The sequence below is a fragment of the Myotis yumanensis genome, unplaced genomic scaffold (genome assembly GCF_028538775.1).
Source record: "Myotis yumanensis isolate MYYU_CA2020_CCGP unplaced genomic scaffold, mMyoYum1.0.hap1 SCAF_4, whole genome shotgun sequence".
In the NCBI taxonomy this organism is placed as follows: Eukaryota; Metazoa; Chordata; class Mammalia; order Chiroptera; family Vespertilionidae; genus Myotis; species Myotis yumanensis.
In genome coordinates, this window is record NW_027223755.1 from 62,863,243 (window position 1) to 62,884,474 (window position 21,232).

The 21,232-nt window shown below is 43.2% G+C and overlaps 1 protein-coding gene across 6 annotated transcripts in view; it reads left to right on the forward strand.

The window, feature by feature from the left end:
• Window positions 1-246: 246 nt before the first annotated feature.
• The window catches only part of FER (FER tyrosine kinase), a 308,974-nt gene continuing 287,988 nt past the window's right edge, over window positions 247-21,232 (forward strand). For 5 of the 6 annotated variants that reach the window (XR_011471215.1, XM_070412422.1, XM_070412425.1 and 2 more), the window contains exon 1: window positions 1,196-1,246. The gene's annotated coding sequence lies outside the window, so the exon portion shown is untranslated. Of the gene's footprint in view, window positions 300-1,195; window positions 1,247-21,232 lie in introns of those variants that run through there. The other variant, XM_070412423.1, reaches the window with a different exon arrangement.

Genomic DNA, 21,232 nt, shown 5'->3' on the forward strand with positions numbered 1-21,232 from the left:
TCCCACGTACATTTTTTAAAGGGGTGTAGTGTGGAGGTGAGGTTGATTGAAGTTAGATTCGCTCCAGGCAAAGAATGTGGTTCAACCCAAGTACATGATACAATGCCTTAAAAAGTCGGTTACGGGAACACACCCTTGAATAGTGACTAATACCGATCATGCTGTTAACAGAGCACCTAGTTATCTTTCTTAGCTCACGTTACTCATTTTCTACTAAATTCTTTTGGGGGAGGACGCTGCAGTCTCGCTGGAAGAACAAACCAATTTGGGTCCTTCACTCATTCTAGTCTCTCAAAGAGGTAAGAACTTTCACTGTAAGGACCACCCATAGGACGCTCTTGAACAGCATCTATCCCAATTCTAGCATCGAGGCTGTCGCCTTTTCTTAGGAGTCTCAGGCGCCGGGAGTTCAGGGGTGAGAAAGACCCAGTTCCTGCCTTCAAGGAATTGACTCCTTTGAGGCTGAAAACCATTCTAAAGTTACAACTGATGGCAGCTAAACGTACAGCAAAAAGGGACCGATCCTGAAGGTGACGAGTGCGCAGTTAGGGGTCGGGGTCCGCGATCCCAAAGCAGCCCCGGGGATCGCCAGTGCCCCGCGGGCACGCGGAGCATTTCAATCACGCCTCCGCCCCCACCCTCCGAATTCCTTTCCGGCGGCGATCGGCGGGGTAGTCCCTCGCAGGCGGCCCCAGCTTATCACTCCCGGCCTGGCCACTTCCCGGCAGGGCCCGGCGAGTCTCCCAAAGTTTCCTGTGACGCCGCCGTCCGCCTCGGGCGCATCCCGCCCTCGCTCCCACCCGCCAGCCCGGGGCACCCGCTGGAGGAGCGGGCTGCAGGACCCGAGGGAGCCGCGCAAACAGGAGGACTTCGGGACCCCACCCGAGCCGGGGAGCGGGTCCCGAGGGCGGCGGCCGCGCCCCACGCACCCCCCCTGGCCGCGCCCGCCGCCCGGGTCCGCGCACGCCCGCCCGGCCGGGAGCCCGAGTCCCACCCTCCGGGGCCCGGGCCAATCGGCCGCGCCCCGCCTCCAGGGAGGTGGTGGAGGAGGGGGCTGGGGGCCGGCCGGTAGCGCCGCCTTCCGCTCGTGCCCATTGGCTGGGGCCTCGAGGTGCCCCGAGACCGGAGCGCAGCTGGATTGGCCGTAGAGACTTGTGACAGCGGCGCCCATTGGCTGCGGCGGCCCCGTGACGCGGGGTGGTGACTGGCTCCCGGGTCTGAGGGGCTCCTGCTTGTCAGGTTCTAGGTAAGTGAGTTTCGCGCGGCGGGCGGCGGGCGCTGTTGCCCGGGGCAACGCCGGGGGAGGGGGGAAGCGGAGGGAAGCCGGCGGAGAGCGGGGGCTACACTCCTGTCCGCAGAAGGGTGCCGGGGACTCTGTCCGGGCTGCGGCGGCTGCGCCGAATGCTCTTCCTACGCCCTCAGCCACCCCCACCCTCCCGCCCCGAGCTGCGGGGTCTCCCGCCCGTCCGGCGCCCGCGGCGCAGCATTCCTGCTTCGGGTTTTGGGCCGCGCTGCCCACCGGGCCCCGCGAGGCCCGCCCCTCCCACCCTCCGGGGACCGGAGCCTGAGGGGGCGGGTGCCGGCGCGTTAAGGCTGAGGCGGGCGCCACGGCCCCGCCCCATCGCCGGGTCGGGGGTCTGCGGGGAGTGGGGAGGTGGCGGGGGGACGGTCGGCACCGCCCATCACGCCCGCATCCCCTTTCTCGGATAGCTTCTCCCCTGGCGCGGCCCCCCAGCTGTGGCGGCCACCTGGACCCCGAGGTGCTCCCCAATTCCTACCGCTGGGGCCCCTGCATCGCCCTTGACAACCCCCCACCCCTCCCCGCTGCAGCCCGAGCCCCGCTCTTCTCCCGCAGGTCAGCTTCCTCTCCGCCTACCTTTACCCCTTACCTTCCATCTCAGGTCCTGTCGGGTCCCTGGTCCTTTCTGGGCCCGAGGGGACTCCAAAGAGCCAGCCAAGAGAAAATTTATTAAGTGTGAAGCCGCTGCAGCCGGGGCGGTTTTGCACGGTTCTCTCCTTGCCATTTCGGGGTGAGGAGTGTTGGGAGGCACCTTTGGGTCAGCTTCCTGCCGTTGGCGTTTCCCTTAGTAGCAACTTTTCTTAAACACACTGTTTGGGTTGGTATTGGTGCCTCCTGGCTGGGGTACATCATGCACAAACGATAAGGAGTTAACTGTGGAGTTGTCGCTTTTTACTTTGCACATTAGTTACGTTATCCAGTGCTGTGCAACCCCAAATCTAAAAATGTATTAAGGCTTGTAGCCTTTGATATTCGTTCACCTTACGCTTAAAAGAAGGCTCCATCTTAATTGGTAAGAGGCTGCATATAATCATAGTGGTCTCACTGTCACTCTGGCATCAAGGGCTCTAAGGGGGTAGTATACCATTTTCCTCCAGGTATTTTAAGATAATAAAGTTCGCAAATGGAGTCACTGTATACGAAAGTATAAAGTAAAAATCAACAAGAATAGACCAAAACTACTTTAGTGATTAAAGACTAGAAAATGCTTTTCAACCTATGGAATGGGAATAGGATTAAAAACAACAAAATACTGCAAAGTATAATTTCACTACCTCAGTGTTGTAGCCTTGGTTCATCCATGTGGTATTAAGAGAGACATTTACGAAGAGCCACAAGTTTGCCAGTTAATGCGAAGGAAGGCTGGGTATATCTTGTAATCCAGGAATAATTTTCTGCCTTTGTTGAAGATCTGTTTCTCCTCCACAGGGATGGTTGGCAGCATAAAACATATACCATGTACAGTTATTTAGGGGCCAGTTAATGCAGCTTCTGTCCTACTTCAAAGGTTGTTGTCAGTAGTTTGGAAGAAACAGTTTAGGCTTTTGGTAGAAAATTGACTTTCAGATCATCTTCAACTGTTAGGTAACTATAACTCTGGTCTGGGACCATTTCAAACTTGCCATTTTCTTTCCTCCAGTCGCAGAAAACTTGAATTGTTCAGTAACTACCTACACAGCAATAACATTTTTAAGACAGTTGTTACATAATAAATATAAGGAACAGAGGAACTGATGTGATCAAGTTAGAAAACCAGCATAACTATGTATCATTCCAAAATATTGTAAGGTACTTATTTCTATTTGTAGATGGAAGTAGTGTTTATAAAACCTATAGCAGTTTAATTCCATGAGACTGTTATAAAGTGTGCTTGTGAGTAAGAAGTCATCATCTTTGTAAAACAAGGCCCAGATGAGTAAATTGCATTTTGGTAATCAGAAAAAGTGAGTATCTAGTGAACTTGTTACACAAATAAGTTTTGTTCTAAAATTGGACTCCCATGTTAATAGATTCTAGTTTTGTACTTGATTTTTAAATAAGCATCTTTTTTTGAAGACAGGTCCAAGGGGCTATGAATTATGCAATGCATTGGTAACGTACTTAATAAATTGGATCAATCTAAATATGTGGTTTTGGAATAAGAATGTATTTTTGTAATGGACTCTTTTTAAATATTTAAGTCCTGTTTACTCTTTTAAGCATTTAAATCCTGTTTACTAGTTTTAGTTGACCCCAGAATCATTTTTCATACTTACATCATTTTCATAACTAATTTCTCAACTATTGCAATTAAGAGTTATAGAATTTATAGATCTTTGGATTAATTCATTTTTTAAATATCTCACTTGTCTTTGATATATTTATGTGTGTATATTTTACCATATTGCTGAGGGATTAAAGGGAATAAGCAGGTCATAGTTTTGGAACTTTGGAAAGAATAAGATTCTTAGATATTTTTTAAATCAATCTCTAGGTTCCCCCTCCCCCCTCCCCCCGACTTCTGTTTTTCCGTTTCTTCTTCCTTTTTAATTTTTACTAGAGGTCCAGTGCACGAAATTCATGCACGGGGGGTGGGTCCCTCAGCCTGACCTGCACCCTCTCCAATCTGGGAGCCCTCAGGGGAGCCCTCTCCAATCTGGGAGCCCTGATGGCTTAGGCCCATTCCCCGTGATTCTCTGTTCTCTGCAGGGCCTGGCCACTCCACACCCGCTGCCCAGAGGCTCTCTGCAGCCCAGAGGCCCTCCACGGCCGGGGCAGGTCCCTTGCCTTGTCGCCGTGGTGATGACGCAAGCATCCCACCCCAGCCACTCCGCGCCTGCTGTCCAGAGGCCCTCCGTGGCCAAGGCGGAATGCTTGCCTCATCGCTGCGGCAACAAAGCAAGCATTCCGCTGGGCCGCTCATGCTGCCCGCTCTCAGTGGCTTCTTCCCCAGGACTGGGGGACTCCGGCGGGGCTGACGGGACTGCGTGCCACCATCTTGTGGCTATAGGCGCTGCCATCCTTGTGATGGAGTGATGGTTAATTTGCATATTACCCTTTTATTAGATAGGATTATAAAAGTTAAATGCTTTAAAATAAACTTAGTAAAACTATAGAAAAGAAAGTCACTGATAATTCCACCATAGTTAATGTGTTGGAAAATAACTGAAACTTTTCATTTTTTTTTTTTTCTAATACTATCTACCATTGCAATTTTACGGTTTTCATTGCAGTATATCTGCACTTGCATCTAAATTTGTAAGACTTCCTGAACTTGAGACTCAGTTACCCTAAATTAGAAGAAGGCTCCAAGATCTGGAAGGAAACTGGAAAGGAATAAATACAAGACATATTGGAGTTAGAACAAAAGAATTCGACCCAAGCAATGATCTCCTTATTTCATAAATATAAATATAATCCTAGTTACCTGTATGAAATTATTTTATGGCTGACACAGCATGGGGCCTCTGGAGTTTTTTCTTTGGAATTCAAAATATCTAGGTAAAAAAAGTTAAAATATCTAGGTAAGATGAAGTTTATTTAGTGCCTTTCTATAAAAATTTTCAGATTTCTTCACTTTTGGGATATTGTATATTCAGCTTTTAAAAATTTAATTGTCACGCATGATTTAGAATTATTTCCCAAACATTCATATACACTTATTAAAGCATGACTAATTTTTAGTCTATACATCATCACCACTTACTATAAACTTGACATTGTCTCCTCCTTTAGAAGATTTTAATTAAAAGACAATTTTAAAGTAGGTGTTTTTTGCTAGGTGACAGCGTACAGTGTGTACAGTGAAAGAATATTCATTATATATTTTTTTGTTAATTCTCACCCAGATGATTTTCACAGAGTGGAAGGCAGGGAGGGAGGGAGGAAGGCAAGGAGAGACAGAGAGAGAGAGAGAGAGAGAGAGGGAGAGGGAGAGGAGGGAGAGGGAGAAAGGAGAGGGAGGAAGAGGGAGAGAAACATTGACACAGGGATGAGCCAGGGATTGAACTTGCAACCCAAGTACATGCCCTTGACAGGGAATTGAACCATGACCCTTCAATCTGCAGGCAGACAATCTAACCACTGAGCAACACTGGCCAGGGCAAGATTCATTTTTTTGGGAGCCAGATAATCTGGGTTTCCGTCAGAAATCAGGAATTTATTTTGTGGTATTTGGGGGAAGTTATTTAATCTCTTTAAACCAGTTTTCTCATCAATAAAACTGGGATGATTAAATTGCCTCACAAGGTTATTTAATGAAGAAGAAATGAGAGTAAAATGTCTGAATTTAGGAAGTTCCATGTTATGTAGGTTCTATACATTATAACTTTAATTTTATCTCTCCTAGTATTACTGTATTTATTCTAGCATCCTAAAAGCCCCTAAATTTAGACATAGAAAATGAAAATAAGTATATTATGTTCACTTAAATTGAATGACATTTGCATTCATACTGAGGAGCAAATAATTAGAAATATCTCTGATTAGCTGTTCTTTTATAGTTCTTCAATTATTCTATTCCAGTAGGGTAGTCAGAAATTTAAATGCTGTTTACCTCAAAATATGTCTAGTTTGTCTAAATTCCTGAATTATTTTTCTTTCACCTTAGATTATCATCTATTGTTGGATGGTTTCCCAAAATTCCTTTCATTTAAACTACAAATATTTGCTTAAAAGTGGGTACTGAAAAACTATTACTTTCTTAAATCTCTAGTGTTCCCCCCACCTTAAACCACATTTACTTAACCTGTTTAAAACTTAAACTGTATTTTCAAATGTAATTACATAAAACTCTTAGTTGAGTGTCTTCTGCCTCTTGCTAATGTATGATTATTTTTTAAGGAGCAATATTTTATAAATATCTCTATGTCAAAATGTGTTTTCTATGAGCCTCGGGTTTTAATTCTCAAAAACACATGCAATTTAAATGCTCAGTCCAGCCTGTAGTTATTGGATGTTGTGAAGCAAGGACTGAACTGAGTGAAGAGTTAGGAGTTGAACCTGATAGTCCTTATTGCCTCATCCAGCAGTAAAACAAAGGTTTTGTCATCTAAGTCAGTGATTGTCAATATTTTTTCCCATCCCGTACAATATATTTACATGTGTGACTTACAATAATGTGCAGTTCCCTGCCATGCTCTGTAATTCTATTTTGTTCTCTTCTGCTTAAGAAAGCATACCAGGATACAAGTGACTGAAAATGATGTCATTGTTGGGATAAACTTGAATCTTCTCTGATTTATTGAGGAAAGTGAGTCATTAAAAAAAGTGTGTAACTATTATTCGTAACCCTTGAGAAATACCTTACAGTACTACAGCTGACATCCAAGTTATACATCTAAATGCAAGCCTCTTCACTTTATAAAATCAGTATTGTAATGCTGTAAAACAGCGGTTCTCAACCTGTGGGTCGAGACCCCTTTGGGGGTTGAACGGCCCTTTCACAGGGGTCGCCTAAGACCATTGGAAAACACATATATAATTACATATTGTTTTTGTGATTAATCACTATGCTTTAATTATGTTCAATTTGTAACAATGAAAATACATCCTGCATATCAGATATTTACATTATGATTCATAACAGTAGCAAGATTACAGTTATGAAGTAGCAATGAAAATAATTTTATGGTTGGGGGTCACCACAACATGAGGAACTGTATTAAAGGGTCGCGGCATTAGGAAGGTTGAGAACCACTGCTGTAGAAGAAAAGATTGCTAAATTTGTGTTAATTGATAATGAAGAGTCTTACATTTCAAAATCAGAGTAACCGATAACAAACATTTAAACATTTGAGTCACAGCATTATGGTCTTTATTGTAAATAAAATAACACTAGTTACTGTAGAAAAATTGAAATTAGCTTTCTATATAAATTATTTTATTTGCAGAAAAAAAATTTCCATAGTGGGACAAGTAGTTTTAGGAGAAGGAAAAACTGAATACTAGAATACTCATATTTTAGGCATTTAGTATATAAAAATGCTTTTTACATTGGCTCAGTCAGAAAAGTATCTTTAAAATTACATCGCTGTGAAGGAGGTTGCTTCAAAATAGCTCATCCTGTGTGGATGTAGTATGTATAATATTCAGTTAGAAATGAAGACTTATAAGAACAATGTTCATTATATCCTTAACATTAGCAAGTGGCATTTCTCGAAAGTTCTATGGTTCTCAGATATAGCTAGCTTTATAAAATACGGTAAAATTGAATTGAAAATTTTAACTGAGGCCTTCAGATCCTTAACAATTTTATAATAGGACTCGAGTCATTAAAGTTATTAAACCATATTTTACTTCTGAAATGAAGGCTGATGGCTTAGCATTACATCTGTAGGACACATGGAAAGGCTCTTATTCCTGACTCTTGTGTCCCTGGGTTTGCAGAACAAGAGTAATTCTAGTATAATCTCAAAGTCCAAGAGTTAGTCCTTGATCACTGTAATGCTTGTTGCTGTTTCTTGGGTTTGTCGTCTCCTTGGAGATGGAGACTTCTGTTTGTGCCCCTTCTTGCTCTCTGAATGCTTAGCTTGGTGGGATTTCCCAAGTTTTTCTAGTCAGTTGGTGGGGCTCTTTTGTTAATTTCACATGATACAAAGAGAAATTTGAGTCTTCTGCCAATATTCAGTTTTGGTGACAATTGGGTCGGTAGCCATCCTAACAGCTACATGAAAAGCTTTACACAGTGTCCTTTCTCTTGAATTATATTTCCTTCAGAATCACATGCTTTCTATACACTCTTATGCAGGTTAATCATCATTTCACTAAGGTTTTGCAAATTCTGCTTTGCTTGAAATCAAAGGAAACATTTTCAAGCATTACTTTTTTTGCTTAACTATGGAGTCTCTGTTGTATGGTGGACTTTCTAATGACACAGATCCAATCACTGTCACATTTAACATCCATTCTGAATTTACTCTAAACATATATCTGGTTCAGTATCATCACTTTAGCAAGCCTCTTTACTTTCTATGTATTGAGTACATTTACAGTAGTGGAATAATTAAAGGGATCTAAGCAATGCAATTGACTCAGATAATTAATGACAACTAGTTAGATCACTATCCCAATTATTTATAAATAGTTATGTTGGAAAACTATATGGATCTTTTTATGTATTTATTTATTTATTTATTTATTAAATTTTTATTGTTCAGATTACATTTGTTCCTCTCCCCCCCCCCCATAACTCCCCTCCTTCCAGTTCCCGCCCCACCCTCCGCCCTCACTCCCTACCCACTGTCCTCATCCATAGGTGCACGATTTTTGTCCAGTCTCTTCCCGAATCTCCCATTTCCCTTCCCCCCCCAAGAATAGTCAGTCCATTCCCTTTCTATGTCCCTGATTCATTATAATCACCAGTTCATTCTGTACATCAGATTATTTATTCACTTGATTCTTAGATTCACTTGTTGATAGATGCATGTTTGTTGTTCACAATTTGTATCTTTACCTTTTTCTTCTTCCTCTTCTTAAAGGATACCTTTCAGTATTTCGTATAATACTGGTTTAGTGGTGATGAACTCCTTTAGCTTTTCCTTGTCTGTGAAGCTCTTTATCTGACCTTCAATTCTGAATGATAGCTTTGCTGGATAAAGTAATCTTGGTTGTAGGTTCTTGGTATTCAGCACTTTGAATATTTCTTGCCATTCCCTTCTGGCCTGCAACGTTTCTGTTGAGAAATCAGCTGACAGTTGTATGGGTATTCCATTGTAGGTAATTGAGTCTCTTTCTCTTGCTGCTTGTAAGATTCTCTCTTTGTCTTTTGCTCTTGGCATTTTAATTATGATATGTCTTGGTGTGGTCCTCTTTGGATTCCTTTTGTTTGGGGTTCTTTGCGCTTCTTGGACCTGTAAGTCCATTTCTTTCACCAGGTGGGGGAAGTTTTCTGCCATTATTTCTTCAAATAGGTTTTCAATATCTTGCCGTCTTTCATCTTCTGGCACCCCTATTATTCTGATGTTGGTACGCTTGAAACTGTCCCAGAGGCTCCTTACTCTATCTTTACACTTTCGGATTCTTTTTTCATTTTGCTTTTCCAGTTGGGTGTTTTTTGTCAAATCTTTGGTTTGATTCTTGTGCTCCTCTGGTCTGCTATTGGGTATAATATTCTTTATTTCAGTCCGTGTATGCTTACTTTCTAATTTCTTTATCGTAGCATCGAGAGTCTCATTAGTTTTCGTGAGGCTCTGCTCAAGTTTATAGCAAGCCCTCAAAATTGCGATTCTTAGCTCCATATCCTCCATTTCTGTCATGTTTTTTTGTCTCCGCATCTTTTATGCTTTCTTGGTGCACCCCCTTGTGGTCTTTGTGCGCAGTCTTGTTCTAGCCAAGCCTTAATTGTTGTAGTTAACACTAGAGGGATTTGACCATCAGGCCGACTGGCTGTAGGAATCAGCTGTGTGGAAAACTTCAGTCCTCTGGGGAGGCGCTAGTCCAGCCTTTGCCTGAGGCGATCGGCAAATGGCTCTGCGCAGGGCTTGGGCGGGGCGGGCTCAACAGGGCGGGGGGAGGGAGCAGCTATGGCTGCTCTCAGTCCATCTCCAGGGGCTCTGCCTCTCTGTCCCCGCAACCGCTGCAAACCTCGGAGGGACCGTAGCCAGACAGTCCCGCTTCTCCCGTTTGAGTCAGGGTCCCTAGAGACTCGCCCGGATCTGTAGCCCAGAGTCTGAGACTCGCTCCTGATTGAAAACTACAACCGCGCCCTCAGCCACCAGCCCACTTTGCGCGCGCACCGCCGCACCACCATACCTTTAAATTTTCCACACTGCGCCTCCTCTAAGCCTCGTAATGCTGTTGTTTTTCCTTCTAGTTGAAGAGTCTCTCCTCAGCCAGCCTTCCTGTGGTTCTGGGTGATGTCCGTTCCGTCTTTTAGTTGTATTTTTGAAGTGGTTGTTCGAGGCAGCAAACTCCGGTGTTTACCTATGCCGCCATCTTGGTTTCTCCTCAAACTATATGGATCTTTATCTAGATTTATATATAATAGGAACTTTTTACAAAGCATGAGGCTGATTTTTTTCTTACTAATATATATATAATGTATTAAATTTGTGTTATTATTTGTGTTTGTATATTCCTTTTTTTCACCCCTCCTCAATATTTTAACCTCCACAGTAGAAATAGTTTCTGTCTGTAAAAGTTTTTTAATATATATTTTTATTGACTTCAGAGAGGAAGGGAGAGGGACAGAGAGAGAGAAACATCAGTGATGAGAAAGAATCATTGATTGGCTGCCTCCTGCATCCCCTCCCCTCCCCTGGGGATAGAGCCTGCAACCTGGGCTTGTGTCCTGACCAGGAATCCAAAGGTGACCTCCTGGTTAATAGGTCGACTCTCAATCACTAAACGACACTGGTCAGGTTGTAAAAGTTTTTTAGTAAATTATGTGGATTCAGATATCGTTATGGGAGAAGGGCATTAATACTTGTTTGGTGTTTATTAAAAGTTCTAGACACTTTTTGTACATTTTTTTGTTTTTAACCCTATAAATTGGATAGCGTGTTGATGTTTTCTTTTTATGATCTGGAACCAATTTCAGGTCACATCATTCATCCAAGGAGACCCAGGATTTGCATTTAGGTCTTTCTTATGCTAAACCTGAAATGAATACAATGGTGTTTAAATACAGTGAACAATTAGCAGTCCTGGATTTAACGTTAGTTTTAATTATTTGAGAGTGACTCTAAAGGTCCATGTTGTAATATTTGCGGTTTTGCTGAAATGAATTCCTATTATTGGAAGTGAGACCCTAAGATGTGCATGATCCTAGCTAACTGTCCAATGTCCACATCTTGGGTTGTTCTATATTATAGCTCTGGATAGTGATAATATATTGTTTCTTTGTAAAATATTTTCCTGAAAGGAAAGCAAGCTGTTAGAAGTGAAGAAAAAGTAAAGAGGCCTAAGAAACTGGTGGATCTTAGCCAGAAAATAGATGTTTTTGAGTAAGTTTAAAAAAAGGAACTATGAATCCAGTGTCTTTGATCTGGATGTGAATCAGCCTACCATACCTTCTAGGGATACAAAAGTTGACTTGTGAAACATTGTTATTGAGTGTTCTGACAAAAATGTGCATTGTTTGTAGATGGATTTCTTGAAAATGTCCGGGTTGTTATAGTCATAAATCCTGTTTTGCTTCCCTTCTCTCTTACCCTCAACAATAATATTTGAAAGAGATTCGACTGTTTATAAGTAGCTAATACTTTCTAGAAATTAATGTAGTAGTTACAAATATCCCAAAATATTAACATAAACAACAATATGTCACTTACAGGATCATGTGGTGTCCTTTTTCAAGTTTTACATTTAATTATAACAGAATAGTAGCTGGACCTCGCTGATGGCATCTTTCTAAGGTTCTGATTCCTATTTGTATTTTGGATCTTGATTTACCCTGTGACTGGAAATGGCATTCTGTGAAAGAAGATAAGATGGTAAAGAAATAGACATGTCCTTGAGGTAGCCTTCATTATAAAAATAATACAGAAATGCTCTGTGTCACACAAGAGGCTAGTTGTTGCAGGAATGGGACAGAGAGAAGACATATGAATCTTCCTTCCTTTTTGCCCATTCAACAAATGTTAATTGAGTACTCATTCCATGTAAGGACTTAACCTTATGGTTGCAGATAATTATAAAGCATAGAGGAGTTTCAGGGTTTTTTTCTGGGACTATGATGTAGTGGAAAGAGCATAGCTATTATAACCAGGCCTAGTTAGGGTTGAATCTGTGACACCAGTAATTAGTTGTATGAATTTAGGCAAATAATTTAATTCTTATGACTTCAATTTTTCCATTTGAAAACTGATAACAATTTCATCTGATAACTGGTAATAATATTAGATTTTTAAATTTTATCAGTTGTATGAGATCAAAACCCTACTCATACTAGTTCAGGACACTGGGGTTCACAGGAGTGTCCTCTTCAGGTACAGATGGATTCTGTGGGCTTAGTGGCCTCAGGACATGCCCAGTGGCTTTCTCTTGTGTTAGATACACATTCAGGTAGGCTTTCTCCATGTAGACCTCTCTCGGATGGCTCTAGGATTACACTCTTTTAGCTTAGCAAGCCCAACATAAAAAGAGCTTCTCTTACCCATTTTAGCATTAGTCCTAGGATTATATCTCATTAAATAACTTGGGTCATATTTTATCATTGGGAGATAGCAAAGGATGACAGGCCAGGTCTGGACCAGGTGCTAACTGTTGGAACAGGGAACAGGAACTGTGGTCAGCCACATTGTCTGAACCACACAGACTAAGAGTCAGGGTGGGTGAGTCACTAAAAGAAAAAGAAGGTACTATGACCATGGGAAGGGGTAGTGCACACTGGACAATATAACCAAAAGATTTTCACTATAAATTTTCCTAATGTGCATACTTTTGCTCCTATATATATATATATATATACACACCCTTACACCCTTGAAAAAATGCCCTCTCTTAGCATAGTGCAAATCTTTGACTTACATCTTCCGATGTATTAACCACCTGCCCCCCAACAAAGACTTGTTTAATTGCTGTATCTAACTTTAAGTCAAGGATCTCTGGGCAATATTGTCAGTTCTTCTTGAATAGTTAGGCTGAGGGCCTATGAACTTATGGTTAAATGATAAATACTGTATAACTGATTGTAAAAAGAAAGTGTTCAGTGTTAGGAGAGTAGCATAAAGACAGTAAAAACTCTCAATTAGAAAAGAGAAAAAGGAGAAACAACCTACATAGGTTTTCCAATCCAGGATATGTACATATTTCATTGGCCAGGAATGGCAAGGACTCTGCCCTGGCAGTGTCATAAGAGTTTTGATTAGCCAGTATGGCTGCCACTTGTTCTTCCTGGGATTATGTTTATTCTTTTCACTCCTGGTCACAGAGAAGATGAGTATTGAGAAAGATTCCCTTAGTGGGGACTGTACTGCTTCAAAGTTCATTTAATGTTGATGAGGGCTTGGGGTCCCGGGAACCGTCTTAGAAATTGAGCAGTAACAAATCTTTTTTGGGAGTTTTTTGGCAATACAACTTTTAAAAACCAAGTTAAAAAAAAAATTTCCTTGCATTTGATCAACTTCTCCCAAGTACCCAAAGCTCAAATGCTAGTTCTTGAATCAAACCATTGCCTGGTATGTCTCCAAACAACTTTGCCCATCACTCTAATCCAGTGGTTCTCCAACAAAGGCAATTGATACTTCAGGGACATTTGGCAGTGTCCGGAGACATTTTTATTGTCACAGTGGGGCTGAGTAGGTAGGTGTTGCTAGCATCTAGTAGGTAGAGCCCAAGGATACTGTTAAGCATCCTATAGGACAGCCCCCCACAACAAAGAGTGTCCCAGTTCAAAATGCCAGTAGTGCTGAGGTTGAAAAACCATACAAATCCTAGTCTTCTCAATTTCCTTCTTGGCTTCTGTCTCTAGGCCATCCAGAGAAACCTCTTGAGGTAACAATGCACAGCTCACTTGTCTCTGCTCCCAGATGTTTCACAGTGCATGCTTCTTGATAAAGGGTAAATATCTTCTTTGTAGAATGCTTGGGTAGGAGCCTGGAACATTAGGCTTTTCTCACTTTTTGTTTTTGTGTGGTTAAGAGCCTAATTTTAGTTTAGGGATATTTTATTTTCAACCTTGTAAGTTGCAGTATGAGCCATCTTGGATTTATAATGAAAGACAGAAAAGATTTTTGTTTTATTAAGGCCACTCAAAGTATGCTGCTTTTTTGAAGGACTTCTGAAGACTGCTACATAATAGGCAATATACCAGCACCCTAACATTTTTACTGAGTACTCCATAGTTCCATCCTTAGTAGGCACATAGCCCTATTTACAAGAGTTGGCAGTTTACCAGCTGTTTTTGCTTATTAAGGATTGCTGACTTCACACCCTACAATAGAGGGATACCAGATTCCCTTCACTTTCTATTATTGACTCAGTTCTACTTGTATTACCTGATTTTGGCATAAATTTTTATATTCGTTAGGCTTCCATTGTTACCGAGGAGACTTTGGTTCTTATCTTCTTGAGGCAAAGATTTCAATCAAGAGACAAAGTGTAGAAAAGCAAGCAAGAATTTATTGACCTCAGCAAAAATATATTTAGGACAGTGAAACAAGGAAGGGTATAGATGAAGCAATAAGAGAGCCTATGCTGGGCTGCTGTGGCTCACTGGGAAGTCAGAGAAAAGGGGGCCTTGGAGATAGGTTCAGGGGTTTAGCCTGGGACGAGCTGCTACTGCCCATTGCTCCCCTGGTTTCAAGTCTCATGGGGTCCCTTAGATGGAAGACGGATGGGAGCAAATGATGAGGGCATGCTCCCCTCGGGGAGAGAGCACATGGGGTCCTTCATCCTGAGTGTATTTATTTCTCTCTTGCAGGTGGAAATCTTAGGGGAGGTCTCAGGGAACGGGTTCAATAGACTACTCATCAGCTCTCCAGGTGTGCTCTTTCAGGGTCATGGTCTCCACTGGTTGTTTGGGGCCAGGGCAGGGGGTCATTAGTCAGTGCTGCTGGTCCTGAGGCAGCCAAAATCACTTGTCTGGTTTTGCTGCTTTTCTGGACCTACAACTGAGGCCTAGATGTTATCTTTAGGGAGGAAAAGATCAGGGGGTCCAAACTGCATGAGCAGCACTATGCTAGGGGAGGAAAGGTTACCCTGGGAGCAAGGTCCTTGTTTTCCCAGTTTTGCTGTGTGCTAGTCATCCAGGGCTTTTTGCCCTGGTGAGTTTCTGTACCCAGGCCATCGTCCTTGCTCTGTTCACGTTTGTCTAACTGCCTGTAACACCATCTCTGTAAATGGCAACACTTTCCTTGTTTCTGTTGAGACTTCAAACCTTGAAGTTATTCTTGACTCTTTTTCTTTCACTTCCCCCACACAATCTTTCAGCATATTCTGTGGCTTCAAAATATGTCTGAAATCTACCAGCTCTCACCACCTCTATTAGGGTCACTCTAGTTCAATACTGCCCTTTTTCTCCTTGTATGTAACTCCTAACAAGTCTCCCTGCTACTACTGTTGCTCTCAGAATATTAGTGCCATCCTTTTGAAAAGTAAGAGACCACGTCACTTCTTTACTCAGAATGTTTTAGTTGCTTCCCATGTAACTCTGAGTACAAGCTCAGGGTCCTCAAATGAGATAGTTTTGTGGTCCTGCTCTCCCTCTCTCATGAAAGATCTTTCTCTGAACTCAGATTTTTCTCTTAACTCTACCATTTACTCCATGCAGGCCTCCTTGCTCTTTCTTAAATACTTACTGTTCTCCTTGCCTAGAATCTCCCCTCCAGATATCCGTATGACTTCCTTATCTACTTAGGTCCTTGCTCAAATATCACTTCATCTGTAAAGTCTTTAGAATCACCTAACATAAATACGAAACCTCCTCCCTCCCTCACACTTCTTACCTTTTCCTGCATTTTCTCTCTTTATAATACTTACTAGAGGCCTGGTGCATGAAAATTCATGCACTGGGGGAGGGGGGTCTCTCAGCCAGGTCTACCCCCTCTCACAGTCTGTGAGCCCTAAGGGGATGTCCTATTGATGGCTTAGGCCTGCTCCCCGCAGGGAGCGGGCTTAAGCTGCAGTCTGGCCTCCTTCTGTGAGAGGCGACTGGGCCGATCATGGGAAGGCACCGCCCCCATCACCCGGCTGCTGCTGCCACTGCTGGCCGCCATGGGTGAGGGGTGATCTGGGGCCAGGCCAGCTGGGGGAGAGGCTGTGGGAGGTTGAGGCACAGCAGGTCACACCCCGTCCAATCTCTGCGAAGGCATGGCGCCGGGACTGGGCCCACGCCGCTGCCTCTGTGGCTGCGTCTGCAGAAGGGGCAGTACTGGGACCGGGACCGCGCAGCCCCCTCTCCCGCCCCGCCTCTGCCAAAGGGCCATGGCGCTTGACTGTCTCATGCCGAGGCCTCTCCCGTCCCACCTCTGCAAAAGGGGCGGTGGCGGCGCCACCTCCTCTCCCACAGTGGCGGAGGCTGCAGCAGCACCTCTCCCGTGGCCTCTGCAAAAGGGGCCACGCTGCTGAGCCTCTCCCACACCTCTCCCACACCGCACTGCCTCTCCCACGCCAGCTGGGCTCTTCTGAGCCCCGCCGCCTCTGCCAGCCCCTTGGCCCTCATAGGCAGCCACTATGGCTTTGTCCAGATGGACTTCCAGAAGACATCTGGTCTAATTAGCATATTACTCTTTTATTAGTATAGATTACTGTCAATACTGTGCATTTTATTTATTTTGTATTTGTTCCCTCTCTCTCGAATACAATTTCGATGAAGGCAGGGGTTTTTGTCTATTTTGTTGTGTAGGAAAATGTGTGGCACATAACTATGTAGACTCTCAGCAAATATTTGTTGAATGAATTATTAAATAAGAAAAAATAATTTATTGCCTCATGTAACTGTTAAGTCTGGAACACTGATGGGAAGAGAATACCTTGCAGAGGGGAGAGATTGCTCATTGAGCAAATCCCTCCAGGGTAGAAAGGCAAAGTGTCTTTAGGTTTATTATACTAGAATATAAGTAAATAAAGATAAAAATATAAAGCAACCTAGTAAACATCTACACTAATAAAAGAGAAACATGGTAATTGGCGTACGACCGCTACCCTTCCCATTGGCTAATCAGCGTATCCTATGCAAATTAACTGTCAGCCAATATGGCGGCCGGCAGCCAGGCAGCTGGAAGTGAACATGAGGCTTGCTTGCTGCAGGGACTGCAGACTCCAACTCTCAGCCGACAGTTTGAAACTTTGTAACAAATATAGCCAGCCGGGATCTCAGAGCTGAAGTTATACATTGTTTCGATTATAGAACAGCAAACAAACCAGCAGCGGAGGCCTCAGAGCTAGAGCCAGAGCTAAAGCCGGCCCAGAATAAAAAAAAAGAAAAAAAGGAGCGGTTGGGAGATTCCGTCAATCGCCAGCCTGAAGGCAGCCCTCAGCCCCTCACCCAGACTGGCCAGGCACCCCAGTGGGGACCCCCACCCTGATCCAGGACACCCTTCAGGGCAAACCAGCCGGCCCCCAGGCCTCTATCCTATATAGTAAAAGGGTAACATGCCTCCCAGCACTGGGATCAGCGGAGCCGGGAGGCCTCCTGCCACTGGATCAGCGTGACAGGGGGCAGTACCCAAACCCCCTGATCGCCCTGCGGCTCTGTGTGTGACAGGGGGCGGCGTCCCAACCCCCTGATCCGCCCTGCTCTGTGTGTGACAGTGGCGGCGCCCCAACCCCCTGATCCGCCCTGCTCTGTGTGTGACAGGGGGCAGTGCCCTAACTCCCCTATCGGCCCTACTCTGTGCGTGACAGGGGGGAGCTCCCCAACCTCCTAATGGGCCCTGCTCTGTGCATGACAGGGGGGAGCTCCCCAACCCCCTGATGGGCCCTGCTCTGTGCGTGACAGGGTACGGAGCCCCAACCCCCCTGATGGGCCCTGCTCTGTGCGTGACAGGGGGCAGCGCCCCAACCCCCTGATTTGCCCTGCTCTGTGCGTGACAGTGGGTGGCACTGCAACCTCCCCATCAACCCTGCCTTGAGTGTGACAGGGGGCGGTGCCCCAACTCCCAATCAGCCCTACCCTGAGCGTGACCAGGGGCTGCACCTAGGGATTGGGCCTGCCCTCTGCCACCCGGGGGGCAGGCCTAAGCCAGCAGGTCGTTATCTCCCGAGGGGTCCCAGACTGCGAGAGGGCACAGGACGGGCTGAGGGACCCCCCCTTCCTCCCCGAGTGCACAAATTTTTGTGCACCGGGCCTCTAGTAAGTTAATAAAGGAATATAAGTAATGTCTTTCAGGGAAGGGAAGGAGAGGGCTTTACTTCTCCAAAGCTCATTGGAGGTTTCTATCTGTAGGGAGACACTGTCTCGAGCTTCCAAGGCTGTCTGTCATGCAGATACCCCTGTAGTACATTCTGCTCAGAGGCTCTGTGCAGGAATGTGAGAAATCCAGAGAGAATTGTTTCCCAAGAGTAATTCCAAGGTGGTAGCAGGTATATCTCTTAGCACCTGAACTCTCCTGAACTCAGGTGCGATTAGATCTAGGGGCAAATGTTTTCAGAGTGTTCTTCATCTCTTTTCATCTCGTAGCAATTCTTTTTGCTGGTTGGCTCACTGTGAAGTAGATACTTATCATGTTCTTTCAGTTTAGCAACCTCAGCTGAAAGATAACTTCCCCATTAGTTCTTGCAGAATTGCGTTTTATCAGTCCTATTGGGTTCATTCCTGAACTACTGCTTGGGGGAGGGAATATGTTGATTGTTCCCACCTGTGTCATATACCTGTTCCAGGAACTTTGTGCTCATTCCAGAAACTTGAGAGTGGGAATACATAATTAGTGCCACCCAAACTACATGGATTGAGAGTAAGAGAAGGGTAGTTCAACAGAAATAAATTGATATGGTGCCACCAAAAGAAGGGGAGTAAAAAATAACATAGGTCTGTCACTTATATGCACATACAACTTGTGCTCATTTGAAAAAAACACACAAAAAAACACACACCAAAATCTTACTGTATATAAGCATTCCTGCCTCATCTATTTTTCACTTAACATCACATTGTGAACAAGAGATTTTCTTTGAAAACATGATTTTAAATGGTTGTAAAATTATAGTTAAATTCATTGCTTAATTTTAGATATTTGCTTTGTCAAAATTAGATTTTGGTTTGTCGCTTTTTAGAGAAGTAAGAGGAGTAAGGGTGGAATAGAGAAGTAGGGCCAGGACTACGGTGAGGCATGAGAGATGCCTACGACACAAAATAAGACTGTATTCACTTTTAGGGTCATGCAACCACAGGGTGGCACATGCATAACCCTGAGAATGAATGTCTCCATAAATTTTGCATCCTAGGTGCCTCTCTTGCCTCAATCTATTTCTAGTTGTGAGGAGAAGCACAACTAAAGAATAGGAACTACATTTGGCTAATGAATGTGAGTTAGAGATGGCAACCTGTGTAAATGGGGAAGTTGGTGGGCAAGATTAGATGTACCAGAAAGTCGTTATTATACATTTTTAATTCATCTGTAGAAACCTTTGATGAGTTTTGATAAGGATGATATACCTTTGAAGTAATACAAGGACTATAATTTTTTTTAATCATAGGTTTATAGTAGTTGAACAAGGAAATGTTCCATTTAGAATTCTACCAAAGAAGTTGTTGCTTAGTTTTAACCCAAATTTCAATATGAAGTGGAAAAATACTGTTTTTTTTTTTCATTTAAAAAAAGTATAGAAAAGACTTGAGTTGGAAAATGATACATAAATAACACATGGGAGCTATGACTAGCTTTCTTGAGCAAGACACCTTGACAATGCTTGGTGGTGGGCATGGAATCCCAGTTGAATAGCTTGTTTTTAGGTTTCTGACAATAAATGTTCTTATATCATAGTTAGAGACCAGAATATGGAAGTCTAGATAACTTTGAACTATCTTTGCTGATAGAGAGGAGAGGCTAAACAATTTCAAATTAAATGGATTGTTCAGTAACTTTGGGGAATCTGTCTTTAGAGTGGAATTAGGTAACATGTAATGTGTACATTTAGGTACACACTACATTTTGTTTCCTTTTATAAGTTTACTGTTTACTGTACTATTTCCAGGGAATTCCAGAAATATTAAAAGCAGTATAAAAGAGAAGTCATGATTAAAGTTTTTATATTTAAATATATTTTTAAGTCATGAATTTTATCATTTAATACAGAAACTCTTGTCAAAGCCTTACAGAGAAAGCTGTAATTCACCTTGGAATTTCATTCATTCAGTAATCACTTGTTTGGTAACTACAGTGTTCCAGGTACTGTGTAGGATGCTGGCTATATTAAGAAACAATCCCTGTCTTCATTCATATCACAGTTTAGTGGAACTAGAGGGATGTAATAACACTTTAATTATATGTAGATTAGATTTCTAACCAGTTGTAGCATTATGAACCTTCTCAAATCTGGAAGAGAATAAAATGCTTGTCTGGGGGGCAAAGGAGGAACCCTTTGAAAATGGGTCAGGAGACTTGGAAGATATTCCTGTGTTTGGTCAGGATGAAAGGAGTAATCATATTGGTAACATCAATGAAATGTCCTCTGATTCGTATGAAGTCAAGGAAGTAGGGGAAATGACAGGAAACGGAATAAGCAAACAAAAAATAAGGAGCTTGAAGAAAGGGGAAAGCTGAGTATAAACCAAGAAGTTGGGATTAGAAATATGAGGTGTGAGGCAAAAAATGAGAAACAGCAACAGGGCTATAAGCTGCATATATTGGCATCAGTGATAAGAGACCAATGACCAAGAAACATCTTAGAAATTCTAATTTCAGCCTTGGCTGGGTTGCTCAGTTGTTTGGAGCATCGTCTGTACACCCAAAAGTTGTGGGTTCCATTACTGGTCAGGGCACATACTTAGGTTGCGGGTTCGATCCCTGGTCAGGGCACCTATAGGAGGCAACCAGTTAATGTTCTCCCTTCCTCTCTCTCTCCCTTCCTTGCTCTCTAAAATCAACAAACATATCTTAGTTGCAAGGGTTGAGATAATATCCAATGCAAGGATCATGCTTTGGCATACTAAAGTATGTTAGATAGAGAAAGTATATATGTCCTGGGAGAATCCTTCCCAATCCTAAATTTTTCTCACATAGTTAACTATTTCTTTAGGGTGTAATAATATTTCAACAAGTGTAGTTTCTTCTTTTGATGTGCTTCAATCTTGAAATTAGTTTTATACTGTGAGAAATGAGAAAAACATGAATTACCTATTCAAAACTCAGGGAATAGGTTAGAAGAGAAGGTAAGATACATTACTCACTGGGAAACTTATGGGAAGAAAGGGAGAGAGTAAGCAGGGGATGAAGTTAAGTAAGAATAGTATTTTTATTCTTAACTAGAGGCCCGGTGCACAAACATTTGTGCACTGGGGGGGAGGGGGCGGAGGAAGAGGGGGTTCCTCAGCCCAGCCTGTGCCCTCTTGCAGTCTGGGACCCCTCGGGA